The 19,414-nt window shown below is 46.3% G+C and overlaps 1 protein-coding gene across 2 annotated transcripts in view; it reads left to right on the top strand.

Annotated features, from left to right (window-relative positions):
- The first annotated feature begins 9,540 nt into the window (after positions 1-9,540).
- The window catches only part of LOXL2 (lysyl oxidase like 2), a 103,132-nt gene continuing 93,258 nt past the window's right edge, over positions 9,541-19,414 (top strand). Inside the window, exon 1 of one of the 2 annotated variants that reach the window (XM_054497368.2) lies at positions 9,541-9,932. The gene's annotated coding sequence lies outside the window, so the exon portion shown is untranslated. Of the gene's footprint in view, positions 10,355-19,414 lie in introns of both variants that reach the window. The other variant, XM_063669354.1, reaches the window with a different exon arrangement.

The following is a 19,414-nucleotide window of genomic DNA, read 5'->3' as shown; positions in this document are numbered from 1 at the left end:
CGCCCGTAATCACAACACTTCAGAAGGCTGAGGTGGGAGGATCACGGGGCAATATAGTGAGACCCCGTCTCTAAACATAAATAAATAATTATGTATATTATTAAGTGAAAGAGACCCCTCTTGGAAAGTCTACATACTGTATGACTCCAACTATGGGACACTCTGGAGTTGGCAAAACTATGGAGATGGTGAAAAGATCCGTGGTTGCCAGGGATTATGGGGAAGGGAGGGGTAAAAAGGTGGCACACAGGGAATTTCTAGGGCAGTGAAACCATTCTACGTGATGCTGCAGTGATGGATAGATTTCTGAAAATCCATTGAATGTACAACACAAAAAATCAGCCCTAATGTAAACTGCGGACTTCAGTTAATAATAACGTGTCCATACCGGCTTGTCAGTTGTGATAAATGTACCAGCAAAATGCAAGATGAAAATAGCAGAGGAAACTCACTGTGTATGAGGGGCATATGGGAGCTCTCTACATTTTCTGTTTATTTTTTTCTGTAAATCTAAAACTGCTCTTAAAATTTTTAAAGAATCATAACTAGAAAAAAGCTGTCAATGTGAAGCTAACAAGTCACGTCCATGTAAATTAGTTTAAAACTGAGTGGCACTTGCTGTCTGCCAGGCATTGGGCTCTGAGCACTTCACACGCATACATTCATTTCAGCCTTACAGGAATCCTATGAGGTCCCTCCCTATTTTACAGGTGAGAAAACTGAGGCCCAGTGAAGTTAAATAACTTGCTCAGTTATGGTTAGTAAGTGGAAGAGCTGTGATTCAAACCCAGGCAGTGTTGCTCTAGCTACTGTACTCTAAACCACATATTATCCCGCATTACTTTTCCCCAAACTTTTCATTTTATTTTATGTCTTTTTTTTTTTTTTTTTTTTTTTTTTGAGACAGAGTCTGGCTCTGTCGCCCAGGCTGAAGTGCAGTGACGCGATCTTGGCTTACTGCAAGCTCCGCCTCCTGGGTTCACGCAATTCTCCTGCCTCAGCCTCTGGAGTAGCTGGGACTACACGTGCCTGCCAACACGCCTGGCTAATTTTTTGTGTTTTTAGTAGAAACGGTGTTTCACCGTGTTAGCCAGGATGGTCTCGATTTCCTGACCTTGTGATCCGCCCATCTCAGCCTCCCAAAGTGCTGGAATTACAGGCGTGAGCCACCGCGCCCAGCCTATTTCATTTATTTATTTAGAGATGGGATCTTGCTATGTTGCCCAGGCTGGAGTGCAATGGCATCATCATAGTTCACTGCAGTCTTCACCTCCTGGGATCAAGCTATCCTCCCATCTCAGCCTCCCAAAGTGCTGGGATTACATACAGGCATGAGCTATCAAGCCTGGACCAAACTTTTCATTTTAAAAGAGGATAGAAAAGGGGCACCCAAGGGACTAATTTTTAAAATCAACTTTATTATGGAGTAATTTACCTAAAATAAAGTCACCCATTTTAAGTGTTCAGTTTCATGAGTTTGGGACAAACACATATGCTAATATAAACACCACCACAATCAAGGAATAGGCCATTTCCATCACCACAGAAAGCTCCCTCATGCTCCTTCCCAGGCCACCTCACCCACCTCCAGCCTCAGGCCACCAGTGATCTGCTTTCAGTCCCTGCCGTTTATTTTAGACTTTTCTAGAGTTTTCTAGAGTCATGACTGGATCATACAGTATGTCTCCCTTTTGTGGCTGGCTTTTTTGTGCATGTCAGAGTTGGAGGCAGGCATCCTGATATGTTTGAGATTCAACTATACTGTTTGCTATGGTTTGAATGTGTCCGCCAGAGTTCATATGTTGGAAACTTAACCCCCAATGCATCAGAGCTGGGTGTTGGGGTCTGATAAGAGGTGACTAGGTCATGACAGCTCTGCCTTCATGAATGAATTAATGTTATTTTGAGAGTGAGCTTTCTGTAAAGGGAACTCTGGCCCCCTCTTGCTCTCTCGCTTGCTCTGCCTTCCAAGTGCCATGCCCTTGGACTTCCCAGCCTCCAGAACCATGAGTCAAATATATTTCTGTTCATTTTAAATTACCAAGTCTGTGGTATTCTGTTTTAGCAACAGAAAATGGACTAAAACACTGTTGCATGTATTGATAGTTCGCTCAAAGGAACTAATTTCTAATTGCAAGATTACAGATATGGTAATCCCCAGGAGAGGAAAGCACACTTTTTTTATTATTACAAATAGGACCTTCCCAGGCTGCTTGAGTTGTACTGATCCTGGTCCCGCTTCAAAGCAGGGGAGGCACTGAGTGATGTCACCCTGAACTGGACCCCAAATGGGCTCCAAGCATAGGAAGTTGTTGGAGGGATTGAGTCACTCCCAACCCAAGCCGGTGATGGAAGGGGCAAGTTAGTCGTGGAACCTGGTCTCATGGAAGGCTTCTCCCTCCCAGACTGAATTTTATTCTTTGCTGAATACAGAGGACTGCCCTGCATAGCTTTCTTCATTAGAGAAAGCTATGAGAAGCTTTGAGCTCCTCCAAGTAAACTGTTTCGTACTCTCAAACAGGCTGTTAATGATGACGATTAATAATACATTAAGCAAAAGAAGGCCAGGTGCAGTGACTCATGCTTGTAATCCCAGCACTTTGGAAGGCCGAGGCAGTTGAATCACTTGAGGTCAGGAGTTAGAGACCAGCCTGACCAACATGGTGAAACCCCATGTCTACTAAAAATACACACACACACACACACACACACACACACACAAATTAGCCGAGCGTGGTGACGCACGCCTGTAATCCCAGCTACTCAGGAAGGTGAGGCAGGAGAATCGCTTGAACCCAGGAGGTGGAGGTTGCAGTGAGCCGAGATCGCATCACTGCACTCCAGCCTGGGCAACAAGAGTGAAACTCTGTCTTAAAATATATATATAATAACAATAATAATAATAAATTAAGCAAAAGAAAAGGAAAGGGATGAAGTTAGCACACTGTGGTTGACAGAATAATTTTACATCCTAGAAAATAGATTAAATGAAATTACACTTTTCAATGTAAAAACGTTGTGTTTCCTGGGAAAAAGGCAGATGTGTCCTAACCAGTCCTGACTGCACACATATGCAATTTACAATTGTGCTTTCTGAGCAGATTTGGAACTCTCCTGGGGTTTAGCTGACCTGGGTCTAGGTCTGTTCTCAGCACCCCTGCTAAAGCCTCCTAGGGAAGGTGCTCGGGTTGACAGCTCTCTGGGCCTCTGGTTCCATGTCTGTAAACAAGATGCTTGGAGCACAATTTCTCAAGTTACCTGGCGGCTCTTTAGATCTTAACCCTTTAAATCTCTAGAATTTTAGGGTTTTAACCCCATTGGTATAGCTTGGCCCTGAAGAGAGCAAGCGCACATTGCCGTGTGAGAGAGAGACCACTAAGGGGCGCTGCTTCCTCGGAGGAGGCGGGAGTTCTCCCCCTCCTCCGCATTCTCTCCTCTGATGAAACCACACTCATCAAAAGTGGTTGTGATAGAATGCTCAGATTTGGAATGATGAGAAACACGGAAGCCACATCATAGGAACTGATAGATATCTGGCCAACACAGGAACACTGGAATATGTGATCTACGTGACCATCCCCTTCCCAAGGCCGGATCGAACACCCACCCCTTGACATACACCAACGTTAATTGCTTAATGACATGAGGAAATACATTCTGAAAAATTCGTCATTAGGCGATTTTGTCATTGTGCAAACATCACAGAGTGTACTTATGCAACCCTAGGTGTTATAGCTTACTACACTCCTAGGGTATATGGGATAGCCTGTTGCTCCTACACTACAGATTTGTATAGCATATGAGTGTTCTGAATACTGCAGGCATTTGTAATACAGTGGTAAGTATTTGGGTATCTAAACATATCTAAACATAGAAAAGATACAATTAAAAAAAATGATAAGGCCAGGCACGGTGGCTCACGCCTGTAATCCCAGCATTTTGGGAGGCCGAGGCGGGCGGATCACGAAGTCAGGAGATCGAGACCATCCTGGCTAACATGGTGAAACCTCGTCTCTACTAAAAATACTAAAAATTAGCCGGACGTGATGGCGGGCGCCCGTAGTCCCAGCTACTCCAGGGGCTGAGACAGGAGAATGGGGTGAACCCGGGAGGCAGAGCTTGCAGTGAGCCAAGATCGCGTCACTGCAGCCTGGGCAACAGAGCCAGACTCCGTCTCAAAAACAAAAAACAGAAAACAAACAAACAAAAAAGACAGACCAGTTTAGGGAAGGCATTTGCGACGAAGGGAGCTTGCAGGACTGGAAGTTGCTTTGGCTGAGTCAGGGAGCGCGTGGTGAGTGAATGTACACTGTACACTGCTGTGGGCTTTATAAACACGGCACACTTAGGCTACACTCAATTTATACATAATATTTCTTTTTTCAATAATCAATTAGCCTGAGCTTACTGTAACTCTTTTACTTTATAAACTTTTTAGTTTTTAAAACATTTTTTGACTCTTGTAATAACACAGCTTAAAACACAAACACTTTGTACAGCTGTACCAAATTTTTAAATTTCTTTAGTATTCTGTAAGCTTTTTTTCTATTTTAAAAATTATTTATTTTTGTCTGTGTTGTAAACTTTTCTGTTAAAAACTAAGACACAAACACACACATTAGCCTAGGCCCACACAGGGTCAGGATCGTCAGTGTCAGTCCTCCACCTCCACATCTTGGTCCACTGGAAGGTCTTCAGGGTCGTTAACAGACATGGAGCTGTCATCTCCTAGGACAACAATGCCTTCTTCTGGATACTTCCTAAAGGACCCGACTGAGGATGTTTTACAGTTAGGCTTTTTTTTTTTTTTTTTTTTTTTGAGATGGAGTCTCACTCTGTCACCGAGGCTGGAGTGCAGTGGCACAATCTCGTCTCACTACAACCTCCACCTCCCGGGTTCAAGTGATTCTCCTACCTCAGCCTCTCGAGTAACTGGGATTACAGGCACCCGCCACCATGCCTGGGCTAATTTTTATATTTTTTAGTAGAGACAGGGTTTCACCATGTTGGCCAGGCTGGTCTCGAACTCCTGACCACAGGTCATCTGCCCGCCTTGGCCTCCCAAAGTGATGGGATAACAGGCATGAGCCACTGCACCCGGACAGCTTTTTTTTTAATAAGTAAAGTACACCCTAAAATAACAATTAAAAGTATAGTATAGTAAATACATAAGCCAGTACCATAGTGATTTATTATCATTATCAATTATTATGTACTATACATAGTGACATGTGCTAGACTGTCATGACTGGCAGCTTGTAGGTTGTTTACACCAATATCACTACAAACACATGAATAATTTATTGCATGACAATGTCACAACAGCTATGGCGTCAATAGGAGAGAGAAATTTTTCAGCTCTATTATAACATTATGAGACCACCAAGTGATACGAGACCGCCAACATATACCTGGACCGTCATTGACTGAAATGTCATTATGCGGCACATGACTATATTTGCAAATCACTTTCCCAGATGGCTGGATCAATGTTTGTTTGGTTGGTTGGTTGGTTGATTGGTTCCCCATTTAATTTAACAAATAGACCATATGGAACCTCTTCTGCAGTTCTATAAATTTAACTACTCGTTTCTGCATTTTTATTCATCTAAGTAATCATTACTAATACCTACTAAAATTATTCCTACTTTCCCACTTCATCAGACGGGCCTTCCCTGGCCACCCCTACTGGACTAGCACCTGAGCCTCCTTCACCTTCTGTCCTCACCAGCTTTAGTTTTCTCTGTAGCACTCTGTCACCACCCGACTCCCACATTTCCTCATTTCTGTGTCATTGTGTCTTGTCAGTCTCCTACTCTGGCATATAAGCACCATGAAGGCACAGACCGGCTACAGCATTCGCTGGGCCTCCCTGGAGCCTCAGGCTATGCCTACTGGGACATGTTATGCTTCTTTCAATCTAAGTCAGTCCAGACTGGTAGGAGAGTGATTTGGCAAGAGAGTGCAAAAGCCAAGGGGAAAAAAAAGAAAGAATCGCCTCTAGCCTTTGACTCAGTAATCACATTCTGGGAATGGATCCTAATGCAGTAATTCACATGACCCCTGGGGATGGCGTGGACAGGAGGTGTTGCCTTCCCTCTCCCTGTGTGGGGTCTGAAGCCCTGAGGGACAAGGAGTCACTGTGCCCTCCTCAAAGATGCCCTCCTCACAACGCAACATTTATTGTACAAGCACCATACGAGGGACTGTTCTGAGTCTGAGCCCATTCAGTCCTTTTACTCCTTTGGAGCTTTTTTTATTTTAACAGATATCGCTTTGTCAGTTCAAATGCAGCCTTGACTTCCTGGGCTCAAGTGATCCTCCTGCCTCAGCCCCCCGAAGTAGCTAGGACTACAAGCCCATACCACCACGCCTGGCTAATTTTTATATTTTTTGTAGAGACAGGGTTTTGCCATGTTGCCCAGGCTGGTCTCAAAGTCCTGGACTCAAGCAACCCACCCGCCTTGGCCTCCCACAGTGCTGAGATTACAAGCATAAGCCACTCCACCCAACCTCTTAGGAGCATTTTGAGTGAGGCGCTTCTTACAGATGAAGCATGTGAAGGAAAAGGGAGTTCACATCAGTTAATGGTGGAGCCAAGATTTGAACCCAGGCCCCCTGACTGCACAAGCATGCCCCGAACCTACTGTGCGACTCTGCCTCTGCAGCAGTGCAGGACCTGAGTGGTGGGGGTGGCAGGATGGGAGATGTATCCAGACTTACAGACATAAGGCATCCCGCCATCATTTTGTTTCATCTGGGACAAGGGTCTACTGCTGTCCTGAAGTAGTCTCCTAGGTCTTGATTTCAGTTCAACAAAAGGGCATCAATAAAACAGTCAGTGCAAACTTCAAATACTCTACTCATTTTCTCTTGGAAGTGAGGACATGGTAAGGCAGAGATGGACTTACTGAGGCCTCCAGTGTGGGCCACTAATACTTGCTGGACGAGCCAAGCTCCTTTTGGTTCTCCCAGCTCGGCCATTCACTGCCTCTGTGACGCTGGGAAAAATCACTTCTCTGAGCCAGGGCTTTTTCATCTGTAACAATTAGCAGGAACCACACTGTACCCAATCAATAAATATTACTTTCACAGGGGTAATTGTCATGGCGTAATTTACACTAGCAAAAAGCTGTGAACAACTGAATATCCAATAATGGAGAAATGACTCCATTGCACAGTAATTTCAGACCAGAACTGTCTAAAACCGTTAAAAATTACATTGAAAAATTAACACAATGATATAGTAAAAAAAAATCAGAGGCCGGGTGAAGTGGCTCACGTCTGTAATCCCAGCACTTTGGGAGGCAGAGGTGGGTGGATCACTTGAAACCAGGAGTTCGAGGCCAGCCCGGCCAGCATGGTGAAACCCTGTCTCTACCAAAAATACAAAAACTAGCCACACGTGGTGGCACATGCCTGTAATCCCAGCTACTCGGGAGGCTGAGACAGACTCGGGAAGCTGAACCTGGGAGGGGGAGGTTGCAGTGAGCCAAGATTGCACCACTGAACTCCAGCTTGGGAGTCAGAGCTACAGTCTGTCTCAAAAAAAAAAAAAAAAAAAAAAAAAAAATCAGGATACAAAAGCCGTAACTACAATTTGGTTGAACAAATATTCTGAAGGAAAGACTCCAAACAGTAGGTGTTTATGGGTGATAAGACACCAGAGTGACAATTTCTTCCTTATATTTTTACATATCTTCTGAATATTTCACAAGAAGTTTGCTTTTCTTTATAACAGACGAAAGATTATTTACAAAGTTGGTCTCCTTTCATTTTCTACCTTATTGGTGAATGCTTTAGCAGGAGGGAGTAGGACTAGAAGTGGAAGGATGGGAGATGGGGAAAGGGGAGAGCTCAGTTTCACCAGCATTTATTGAGCATCTGGTACGTCCAGGCACTGTGTAGGATGTGATAGCTGAGTGAAAGCTCAATAACCAGGCATTACTGTGCACAGAAGGCAAGGGAATGTCACGTTCAAAGGTCCTGGGGTGTGAAATAGAAGGCTTATAGGAGCACAGAAAGTAAGGCCCAGGTGGAGAGGTGAGACGTGGTTGGGAGTTGAGCAGACTGGAAATGCCCCAGAGGCCCTGTCAGCTTAATCAAGGGATTCAGATTACATTTTTTTTTTTGAGACGGAGTCTCCCTCTGTCCCCCGGGCTGGAGTACAGTGGCGCAATCTCGGCTCACTGCAAGCTCTGCCTCCTGGGTTCACCCCATTCTCCTGCCTCAGCCTTCCGAGTAGCTGGGACTACAGGTGCCTGCCACCACGCCCGGTTAATTTTTTGTATTTTTAGTAGAGACGGGGTTTCACCGTGTTAGCCAGGATGGTCTCGATCTCCTGACCTTGTGATCTGCCCGCCTCGGCCTCCCAAAGTTCTGGGATTACAGGCGTGAGCCACCGCTCCCGGCCAGGATTCAGATTACATTTTGAGGACCCTGGAGCCACGGAGGATTTTTTTAAATTTTTAATTGAAATTTTATTGGGTGTATTAAGTTCTATACAATTTTATCACCTGTGTGGTTTTCTGTATCTCAAGACACTGAATAGTTCCACCACCACAAAGATCCCTCCCCCTACCTTTGATAACTACACCCCCTTCCTCTGACCCTTTCCCTCTACTGCCCACCAGAGCCAGGGACTGATCAGTGGGGAGGGTAAGGAGGAGGCAACGGAGAAGACCCCATATCTGCCTGGGAGAGCTCACAGGGGTCAAGGTGGACTGTGAGTTGCAGTGCCAAGTTTGGGGCTTGCCAGGTTAGCTATGGCCATGGGAATGTCCGGTGAAAGTCTTTAAATATCCATGGCTTAGGAGGGAAGCCTGGGCTGGAGGTGAGATTTGGGAGGGGTTTGTCTCGTCAGGGGGTGGAGTAAGAGAGGACTGAGGAAGGAGCCGCCTTTCAGGTGACAGTCTACTTCTGCACAGGGGTCCCTTGTTTTGCAGCTAGCTGCCTCCTTGGGACTGGCAAAGCCCTGCTCTTGCTTAAGGAGCCCTCTCTGTGCAGAGGGCTCTCCCAGCATGCCCATCCCCCATCCGGAGCCTCAGAGCCAGGCACAGGAGGTCCTTCTGCACAATGGCCACGCGTTAGCTGTGTCCTGTTCAATCCCCAAGCACAGGGCTTGTTAATCCCAGCCCTGCCATTCCAGGAAGGACCCCAGAGGTCACGGAATCCAAAGCGTTGAATTTACAAAGAAGAAAACTAGTCCTCAGAGAAGAGGCTTGGCCAAGGCCATAGATGTGATCTGCTGGCCGAAAGGGGGCTGTTTGTTTACTGGTTCAGGATCCGTTTTCCCCCTACAGGAAAAGGGAGGTGAAACCCAGGCGAGATGGGTGCAAGTTTCTGAACACTTTCATTCGGCAGCTTTAATTGAGCGTGTACTATGTGCCAGGGAGGATCAGGGTTTTCGGGATAGGAGGTGGACAAGGCACGGGCCCTAAGGCTGGTGGATAAGGACATCGAAGGGTTAAATTCTGGGACCGCTGCGGGGAGGAAGGGATAGAGGAATCTCCCGAGGAAAGGCCCCCTTCCCGGCATCTCAGGCTCCGGAAACCCGGGCGCGAGGAGCCTGGGAAGGGCTGCCCCGCAGGCCTTGGCCTCCCCCGCGGAGCTCCCTCTGGCCCTGGGAGTGGCCGCTCTCGAATTACAACAAAAGAGGCCGGAGGCCCGGCCTGCCGCGGCGGCCGCCTTCGGAGAAGGGGGTGGGTCCGGGGAGGGGTTTGCCATCCTCCTGTGGTTAAAAGTAAGGGGGAAAAGAGTAAACGCGCAACTCCAGCGCGCGACTACCTACACTTGGTGCTTGCTTTCTCCAGCCATCGGAGACCACAGCCGCCCCCTCTGCTCGAGAAAGGGGCTCAGCGGCGGCGGAAGCGGAGGGAGACCACCGTGGAGAGCGCGGTCCCAGCCCGGCCACTGCGGATCCCTGAAACCAAGTAAGAGCGCTTCCCGCGCCACCCCCTCCCCGAAGCGGTTCGCGAAAAAGCGGGAGCGTCCCTGTGGGGTCTCCAGGCTTCGTCCTGCGCGGGGCTGCCTCTCGACAGTGCCTGGGGGTGCCCAAAGACTTCTTGCGGGGAGCGATGCGAGGACGTGCAGGCTAACGGGTCCTCCTGCCGCCCCGGGCGGCCCCGCCCAACCCCATCTCGTAGGGGCCGGGCGCGGCGCGGCTGCTGGCGCGCCCGGGGAGCGAGGCGCTGTGTCCCTTGATCGTCCCGAGCGCCCGTAATCAGGCGGGACAGAGCCCGTCGAGTCTCTGTGCGCGCTGGGCGTCTTGGAGAGTGCAGCGTGGCTCCAGGGACAGCGTCTCCGGAGTCCTGGCTTTGAGGAGTGAGGCACGCGGGGGACGGGTCGGGAGACAGTGAGTGCCCTCGGGGCTGTGGTTTTGGGGATGTAGAGCGTGCTGGGCTGGGACGGAGTGGGGGCGGGGACCCCGGGGGCTGCGCCCGGGAGCTGTAGCGCCCACTGCTTGAACCCGGTTCAACGCCCAGCCTGCTCGAAAGGCTGTTGGGAGCGCGGGAGCGCCGTGAGTCCTGCGGGAGCAGAGGCGCGCTCGGCACGCCAGGTATGCACTCCCAAGTCGCCCTGCCTCTCCGGGGACCAGGGACCCTCTCCCGCCGTCATCACCTAGAAGCCCTGGAGTTGGAAAGAACGGGCACGAGCGAACCCACGGCTACAGCTGATCCCAATCTTGAGCCGTTGGTCCCGCGGTCTGAAGTGCCTACAACTTTTACGCAGGCGCTTTGCCCACCGCGCCCCTTCTCACCAGCCCAAATCTGGAAGCCCTCTGGGTGTGGCTGCCTGCTCGAGGTGTCCCAGGAATCAGCGCTGGAATAGAGATGATTGGGAGAACAAGCGAGGTTCCCTCCTCTCCGTGCCCGAGCTAAGACCATCAAAAAACAGCCAGAGTGCGGGGCGGGGCGGGGCGAGGGTGTGAGGAAGAGAACACCGCAGAACATGGCGAGGGAGGGGGCTGAACTACTCAATATGGTTAGGAAACCCCAAGTCCTGATGAGGGGAGAGATGTGCATGACAGAAACATGCTCCAAATTAGTTTCGTCCCTAAGATCTTGAAACTGCAGAGATCTCAAAAACAATATTTTTTTTTTCTCCCAGAGGAAGAAAAACGCTGAGGCTCACAGTCACTGGGTTAGTCACTGTGGGGACTGAAACCCGTACCTCTTACTCCAGGTCCCTCCCCTACACCACTGCTAGCCTGTCCGTCCTGGAACCCCAAAACAACATTTGTCATCTTTGGTGGAATGAATTAGTTATTGATGGTGTATCATGTACTTAATGGTCAGGGGCGAGGTTTAGGGTGGAAGAGGAAGAGTTCATTTCCCTGGTCAGTTCCCAGATAAGTGACTGACTCACTGGATCCTAACTTGACTAAATTTTTAATCTTTCTCCTCACCTTTCTCCCGTTCCTCTTCCTGGTCCCTAGTATCTGCCCTGGAATGGCCACCAGACCCATGACAAAATGCGTGCTCCCCATGGGCCCCGGTGGCTACTAAGGCTCTCCCCAAGGAAATTGATTCTCACTAATCTGTGCGCGCGCGCGCACGTTTGTGTATGCATGTGTGCATGTGTATGTGTGTGCACATGTATGTGTGCATGCGTGTGTGTCCACACTAGTGTGTGCATGTGTGTGCACCGGTGTGTGTTTATATGCGCACACAGGTGTGTGTGTGCACGCAGTATGTGCGTGTGTGTACGTGTGTGTGCGTATGTATTCCTGTGTGCATGTGTGCACACCTGTATGTGTGTATATGTGTATTTGTGTTTGTGTGCATGTTTGCATGTGTATGTGCGTTTGTGCACTTGTGTGTATGTGTGTGCATATGTGTGCACGTGTGTATGTATGTGTGTGTGTATGTATGTGTGTGTGCATGCATGTGCATTTGCTTCCCTGTAACTTTGTGTTAGAAAGTGACTTAGTCTAAGGTCACTTAGGCATTGAGTGGCAAAGTTGAGTATGAAACTCAGGTCTGAAAACAAAACATACTTAACATCACACATTGGCTGACATTTTAAGTATCACAGATAGGAGATTCTGCAAAGATGCTTCCTTTTATTTTCTTTCCAGCTGGGCTCCTTGCCTGGCCTCTCCTGGCCTCTTCCCAAGTCCTTGTCCTTTGACCTCTAGATGGCCAGTGTGGAAGGGCTTTGTGAAGGAAACAGATATTCTGTGCTCTAGACATGACCATCAGCGAAGGTGTTGAGTCCCAGAAAACACTACATTGTTTTTTATTCTCAAAAAATTTCAAGTATGCAAAAAAGTAGAGAGAAGGGTATAATGATGCCTCATAAGCTTCTCACTGAATTTCAAGTTATTTTGCCACATGTACGTCATCTGTCCCTTTCTCTTTCTGTCATTGAAGTAGTTTAAAGCAAATCCTATACATCATGTCATTTCACTGCTACATATTTCAGTGCGATTTCTAAAGATTTTAAATAACTATGATGCCACATTTAGACCTAAGAAAACTAAAAAAATATATATTTGATATCATCTAATGCCAAATAGCAGTCTATATTTAAGCACTTCCAATTTTCCTCAAAATGTCTTTTTTTATAGTTGATCTGAGTTCTGTTGATTTGTGTAACTTGTTACATTCCTATTGTATGTTCTTCCTTTCAAACTACTTTTCTGTCCACTATGTCATTTGATTCTTACAAGGTCCCACTAAAGAGTTAGGCGAGTATTTTCAAATTCATTTCTCAGCTGAGGAAATGGATAAACAGATAAGCTGTCCAGAGGGCACAGCTGGTGACCCAGGGAGCCAGGGTCTAACCCAGCCTCCTCATGGCTGGGCTTTGGTGGTTCTGGTTCTCCATGTTACTCATGGACTCTCAGCTGCTCTCTGAAGAGTTCTTCTTGGCTCAGGCTTCATCCTGGGCTTATCACTTCCTATACACTTGCTGTCAGAAATCCCTGTGTAAATATTAGTAATTGGACATTTGGTGCTTGAGATAAATGAACTGCAAAATCAGGAAGCCAGGGTTTGTTTCCTAGCTCATTGCAAAACTGTAAGGGCTCAGAGCTGCCCTCTCTGAACTAGAGAGCAGTATACTTCCTCATTATTTGACTCCAAGGTATAAAAATAGGATGAGTGAAATGGCTGTTGCTGGGATTCCTGGAAGAAACAAAGGCCCCAGAAAGAAATCTAGTAGAGGACAATCTCCCCTCTTTGAGCATCACCTGAGTACTCTGACAGCTGGTACCTTCATGCTGAAGCCCTCAAATCCTATGACAGAGAAGTAGGGATATATAGGCTTCCCATTGAAGTCCTTAGTTTATGCATGACTTTATTCTGCATTTGACCAATGAAGATATGTAACACCTGGTATGGCTTGGCTGTGTCCCCACCCAAATCTCATTGTGAATTGTAGCTGTCATAATTCCCATGTGTTGTAGGAAAGACCTGATGAAAGGTAATTGAATCATGGGGGTAGATCTTTCCCCTGAGAAGTAAATCTCGTGAGATATGATGGTTTTATAAATGGGAGTCCCCCTGTACATGCTGTCTTGCCTGCCACCATGTAAGATGTGCTTTTGCTCTTCCTTTGTCTTCTGCCATGATTGTGAGGCCTCCCCAGCCATGTGGCATTGTGAGTCCATCAAACCTCCTTCCTTTACAAAGTACCCAGTCTCGGGTATGTGTTTATTATTAGCAGCATGAGAACAGACTAATACAACACCAGAGCCTTCTGCTTTTAGCATTTTCATTACTTAAGTGTATTTGCTTTTGAAATGGAGTGATGAAGAAATTTCTCCACCTTGTTAATGAGACTTGTAAGTTGGAATTCTCCTTTCCTGGCAAATCATGTGGGAAAAAGGAATTCCTTGTCGCAGGACTCCTAGATGTTCTGCTGTTATGCTTGTTGCTTTGAAACGGAATGAACAGACCTTCCATAAAATAGCCAGTTAGAGGCAGAGAAACTGGTCAACCTGATTCCATCCAACAGGAGGAACTCCGAAGTGGCAAGACATTAACCTTAAACCACCCTGCCTTCTGACGGCCATAGATTCTTTTTCCTTAGCTAATAGGCTGTCTCCATGGAGGAAGAATTTCTAGGTGATTCCACACCAGCAGCTGCAGTTGCACAAGCATGACTGCTTCCTTCATTTTAAAGTTTGGGGAGCCTCAGGAGGTGTTTTAGTCCATTTTCTGTTGCTTATAACAGAATACCTGAAACTCGGTAGTTTATTAAACAAAAAGAATTTAGTTCTTACAGTTATGGAGGCTGAGAAGTCCAAAGTCCAGGAGCTGTATCTGGTGAGGGCCTTCTTGCTGGTGGGGACTTGGCAGTATCCCAAGGTGACGCAGGACCATCATGAGGGGGCTGAGCATGGTAACATACTAGCTCAAGTCTCTTTTTCCTCTTGTAAAGCCACCAATTCCCTTCCCGTGATAACTGATTCATCTATTAATTGATGAATGGATTCATCAGTTTATGACGGCAGAGCACTCCTGACTCAACCACCTCTTAAAGGCCCCACCTCTCAAAACTGCCACATTGGGGATTAAATTTCAACATGAATTTTTTGGAGGGACACATATTCAAACCACAGCAGGAGATATGATTTCCCATTCCCAGGGGCTGCCTGGCTTTAAAAGAGCAGCTTATTACTGTCATCGTCCATTTCCCCCTGGAGAAAGGCTTTTGTGGTCGGTCTGCATGGCAGTCACACCCTGGGTAGTCCATGAGGCCTCAGATGAAGTGGCCGGAGGCCACTCTGCTCTAGGCCCACAGACAAGGCAGGAATAGCAGTTGCAGGCTAGAAAAGGAAGGGCCAACCAGACATTCACAGAGATGCAGCCAGAGCAACACACAGATGAGTCTCTTAAGTCCTTCAGTCCTAAGTTGAAGCAAGACATCAGAGATCTCTCACCTGAGTAATTCCACACATGCACCCACTGCTGTCCAACACAGCGCTTGCTCAGCAGGGAACACCTCTTGGCCAAGCGTGTTGGCAGCCCTTCTTCCGTGACCAGCGTCAGGGACATCTCTAGGCACCTTTTCAGAATAGCTGTCAACATAGGGAGACCCCGTCTCTACAAAAAAAGAAAAAAAATTAGCCAGGCATGGTATAGTCCCAGCTACTCAGGAGGCTGAGGCAGGAAGATTGCTTGAGCCCAGGAGGTCAAGGCTGTAGTGCATTCCAGCCTGGGCAACAGAGTGAGACCCTGTCTCAAAAACAAACTAAGAAAGAATAGCCACTTGCTTGATGATGATAAAGGATGATGGGGACTGTTTAGTTCAGACTTCTGTCCAGAGTTTTAACAAATTTTTTGCACTTTCTGTGGCAGAAACAATATTACCAGGCAAGTAGTGTGTGTGGCAGATGAGAACAAGAACTAACTCAGCAGATGCTGAGGTTGTGGTTAGGAACACAGTTAGTAGGTTCTTCTTGTCCAGGGCTTTTGATCCCTTCACTTGGGATACCTTAAGTATTATATTTAATTATAGTCTTCCAAGCAAAGAGCGATGTTTTCTTCTTAGTTTTTTCATTCCTACAATCCATGTCAGACAAGCAGACACAGCTGGCCCTCTGGATGTCCTGTGGCAACAGACATATCCTCCTTGATGTGTTGCCAACAAAGTGCCGAGGGTATCTTCTGCAAAAATGATGCCGCTTGCCTACAAAACTTAGACTTATGACAAGATAACTTATGGTGATGACTTGTGAACAACTTAATTTGCAGTTTCTTTATAAATATCTTTCTGGAACTTGGATCCATGGACTTCTTGTGCCCCCAGCCTTGTCCTGATATACCACTGGGGTACCAAGGTAAACACATTATAGCTCATCAGAGTGCCTGCATGACTCAAAGATGTAGTGAGAAAGATACTTTTCTAAATATCTTTCTAAAACAATTACAAATATAAAATTGAGTAAAGCACATTTCTTTTTTTTTTTTTTTTTGGTTTTTTTTTTTGAGACAGAGGCTCACTCTGTCACCCAGGCTGGAGTGTAGTGGTGCAATCTCGGCTCACTGCAACCTCCACCTTCTGGGTTCAAGAGATTCTCCTGCCTCAGCCTCCCGAGTAGCTGGGATTACAGGCATGCACCACTATGCCCAGGGAAAAGCATATTTCTTTTTCTTTTCCTTTTTTTTTTTTTTGAGATGAAGTCTTGCTCTGTCGCCCGGGCTGGAGTGCTATGGCGCAATCTCGGCTCACTGCAAGCTCTGCCTCCCGGGTTCACGCCATTCTCCTGCCTCGGCCTCCCAAGTAGCTGGGACCACAGGCACCCGCCACCATACCCGGCTAATTTTTTGTATTTTTAATAGAGACAGGGTTTCATCATGTTAGCCAGGATGGTCTCGATCTCCTGACCTCGTGATCCGCCCGCCTTGGCCTCCCAAAGTGCTGGGATTACAGACGTGAGCCACCATGCTTGGCCGGAAAAGCATATTTCTAAAGATGCTTTCACCCACCCCAAGAATAGCATATCTAGGTAAAATCACATGATCCTAACTAAGTATATACCCATATAGGCTTTTTGGGTTGCTTTTGTGTTTATTAAATGTGGTAAAATATACATAACCTAAAACTCACCATCTTAACTATTTTCAAGTGTACAGTGCAGTGGCGTTAAGTATGTTGACACTGCTGTGCTACCATCACCATCAGCCATCTCTGGTACTTTTGCATCTTCCAAAACAGAAACTCTGTACCCATTGAACACTAACTCCCCTCTCCCCCTCCGACCAATCCCTGGCAGCCCCCATTCTACTTTCTGTCTCTGTGAGTATGACTGAACTAGGTACTTCATATAAGTGGAATATATTATATTTGTCTTTTCGTGTCTGGCTCGTTTTACTTAGCATGGCTTCCAGGTTTTTTCATGTTGTAACCTGTGTCAGAATTTCCTTCCTTGTTGAGCCTGAATAATATCCCACTGTGTGGATAGACCACATTTGTTTACCTCCTCCTCCACTGGTGGACATGTGGGTTGTTTCCACCTCTTGGTGACTGGGAATAAAGCTGCTGTGAACATTGGTGTACAAATGCCTGTTATGGATGAACTTTTACAAAGTGAACGTGCCCTTGCTACTACATCAAGAATAGAACATTAGCAAGAGTGCATGAATTTAAAGGCAAAGCAGGATATTTCAACTACGTTTCATGCCCAAACATGGCTGCTTCAATTACACCTCAAGATCTTGGGACTGGATGTTGATTTTCTCTATCATGAGGAGGTTTGGAAGAGATATTTGAAAGAACACAGTTTATAATCTGTGATTTGAAAGAGTCAGTTTATAATCACAGATTAGTTATGAGAGTTAAGTAGCTCCTTTCCTTAAAACATCTAGGGCTGGGGGTACAGCCTGTTGAGATTTGCAGTTGTGGCTGTGTTAGGGTATCACCCCTAGGGATCATTCCAGGCTTCCCTTTGGCCATTGTAGGGTTCAAAGCCACCTGGAGAACTCCTGCCTTTCTGGCAGCTTCTGCTGGAGCACGAGTCTAAGCCCATTCTTTGGCCGTATCCTGTCTGCCCTCCTCATTTCCTTCCTTCCTCCTTAGATTCCCGCCTGATCTCTCTCGTCTTTTTTTTTTTTGAGACTGAGTTTTGCTCTTGGTGTCCAGGCTGAAGTGCAATGGCACGATTTGGCTCACCGCAACCTCCGCTTCCTGGGTTCATGCGATTCTCTTGCCTCAGCCTCCTGAGTAGCTGGGATTACAGGCATGCGCCCCCACTCCCAGCTAATTTTGTATTTTTAGTAGAGACAGGGTTTCTCCATGTTGGTCAGGCTGCTTCCAAACTCCTGACCTCAGGATCCCGCCTCTGCCTCCCAAAGTGCTGGGATTACAGGTGTGAGCCACCGTGCCCAGACTTCTCTCTCTTCTTAAGTAGAATGATTTATCAGTGACTCTGAGAGTTTATGTGTGTATTTACAAATAAGGCCAGGCACAGTGGCTCACACCTGTAATCCTAGCACTCTGGGAGGCCAAGGTTGGGGGTTGCCTGAGCTCGGGAGTTTGAGACCAGCCTGGGCAACAGGGTGAAACCCCATCTCTATTAAAAATACAAAAATTAGCCAGTCATGGTGGTGCACGCCTGTAATCCCAGCTACTCAGGAGGCTGAGGCGGAGGTTACAGTGAGCCAGGATGGTGCCACTGTGCTCCAGCCTGGGTGACAGAGTGAGACTCTGCCTCCAAAAATAAAATAATAATAATAAAGTCTTCAGTCAAGAGTAATATTTTGATGCCTGGCAATCACCCCCAGGCTGCCTGCATGACACTTTCAAGTGTCATCGAAGTAGATTCTTTTTTAAAAGGCTTTATTAAGATATAATTTACTTATATTTTCCTTTTGTTTCTTGTGCTTTTGGTGTAATGTCTAAGAAATCACTGCCAAATCCAAGGTAAGGAATCACTGCCAATTCCATGAAGACTTACTCTATGTTTTATTCTAAGGGTTTTACAGTTTTAGCTTTTACATTTAGGCCTTTGATCCATTTTCAGTTATTTTTGTAAATGCTATGTGGTCGGGCTCCAACTTCGTTCTGAAAAGAAGAACGAAGACTGTTCTTTCCCCATTGAATGATCTTGGGACCTTGTACAAACCAATTGACCATAGATATATGAGTTTATTTCTGGACTTTCAGTTTTATCCCATTGATATGGATGTCTTTCCTTATCCCAGTACCATACTGCCTTGACTTTTATAGTAACTTTTGAAAACAGGAAGTATAAGTCCTCTTACTTCATTCTCCTTTTCAGAATTGTTTTGGCTATTCTGGGTCTCTTGCACTTCCACAGGAATTTTAGAATCAATCAGCTTGTCAATTTCTACAAAGAAGTCAGCTGGGATTCTGACAGAAATTGTGTTGAATTTGTAGATCAATTTGAGGAGTATTCTCATCTTAACCATTTAAGTCTTCCAATCCGTGAACATGGGATGTTTTCCCATTTATTTAGATCTTCTTTAATTTCTTTTAACAATGTTTTGTAGTTTTCAGGGTATAAAGTTTACACTTCTTTTGTTAAATTTACTCCCAAGTATTTTATTATTTTTGATGCGATTGTAAATGGGATTGCTTTATTTTATTTTGAATTTTTCATTGTGACTGTATAGAAATACAGTTAATTTTTGTATGTTGATATTGTATCCTGTAACCTTGCTGAACTCATTTACTGGTTTTGATAGTTTTTTAGCAGATTCCTTAGGATGTTTTATACACACACGTGAGTAGATTCTTAAAGAGTAGGTGTTCATGAAGTGGATATCTGATGTTCTAGAACAGGAATTGGCAAGTCCAAAGGCAGGGAGGTGTAAAAGCGGTTGGAACCACATGTGCACAGGTCAGCATGGCTGGAGCTCAGGGTAGCAGGTTGAAGCTAGTTTGTGTCATGCTAGAGAGGATGGAGACATCCTGTCACTGGTAGTGGGAACCATGCCAGTCT

This window comes from Pongo pygmaeus, chromosome 7, assembly GCF_028885625.2.
Source record: "Pongo pygmaeus isolate AG05252 chromosome 7, NHGRI_mPonPyg2-v2.0_pri, whole genome shotgun sequence".
In the NCBI taxonomy this organism is placed as follows: Eukaryota; Metazoa; Chordata; class Mammalia; order Primates; family Hominidae; genus Pongo; species Pongo pygmaeus.
The sequence above is the reverse complement of the archived record's forward strand: the minus strand, read 5'-3'. Positions and strand labels throughout refer to the sequence as shown.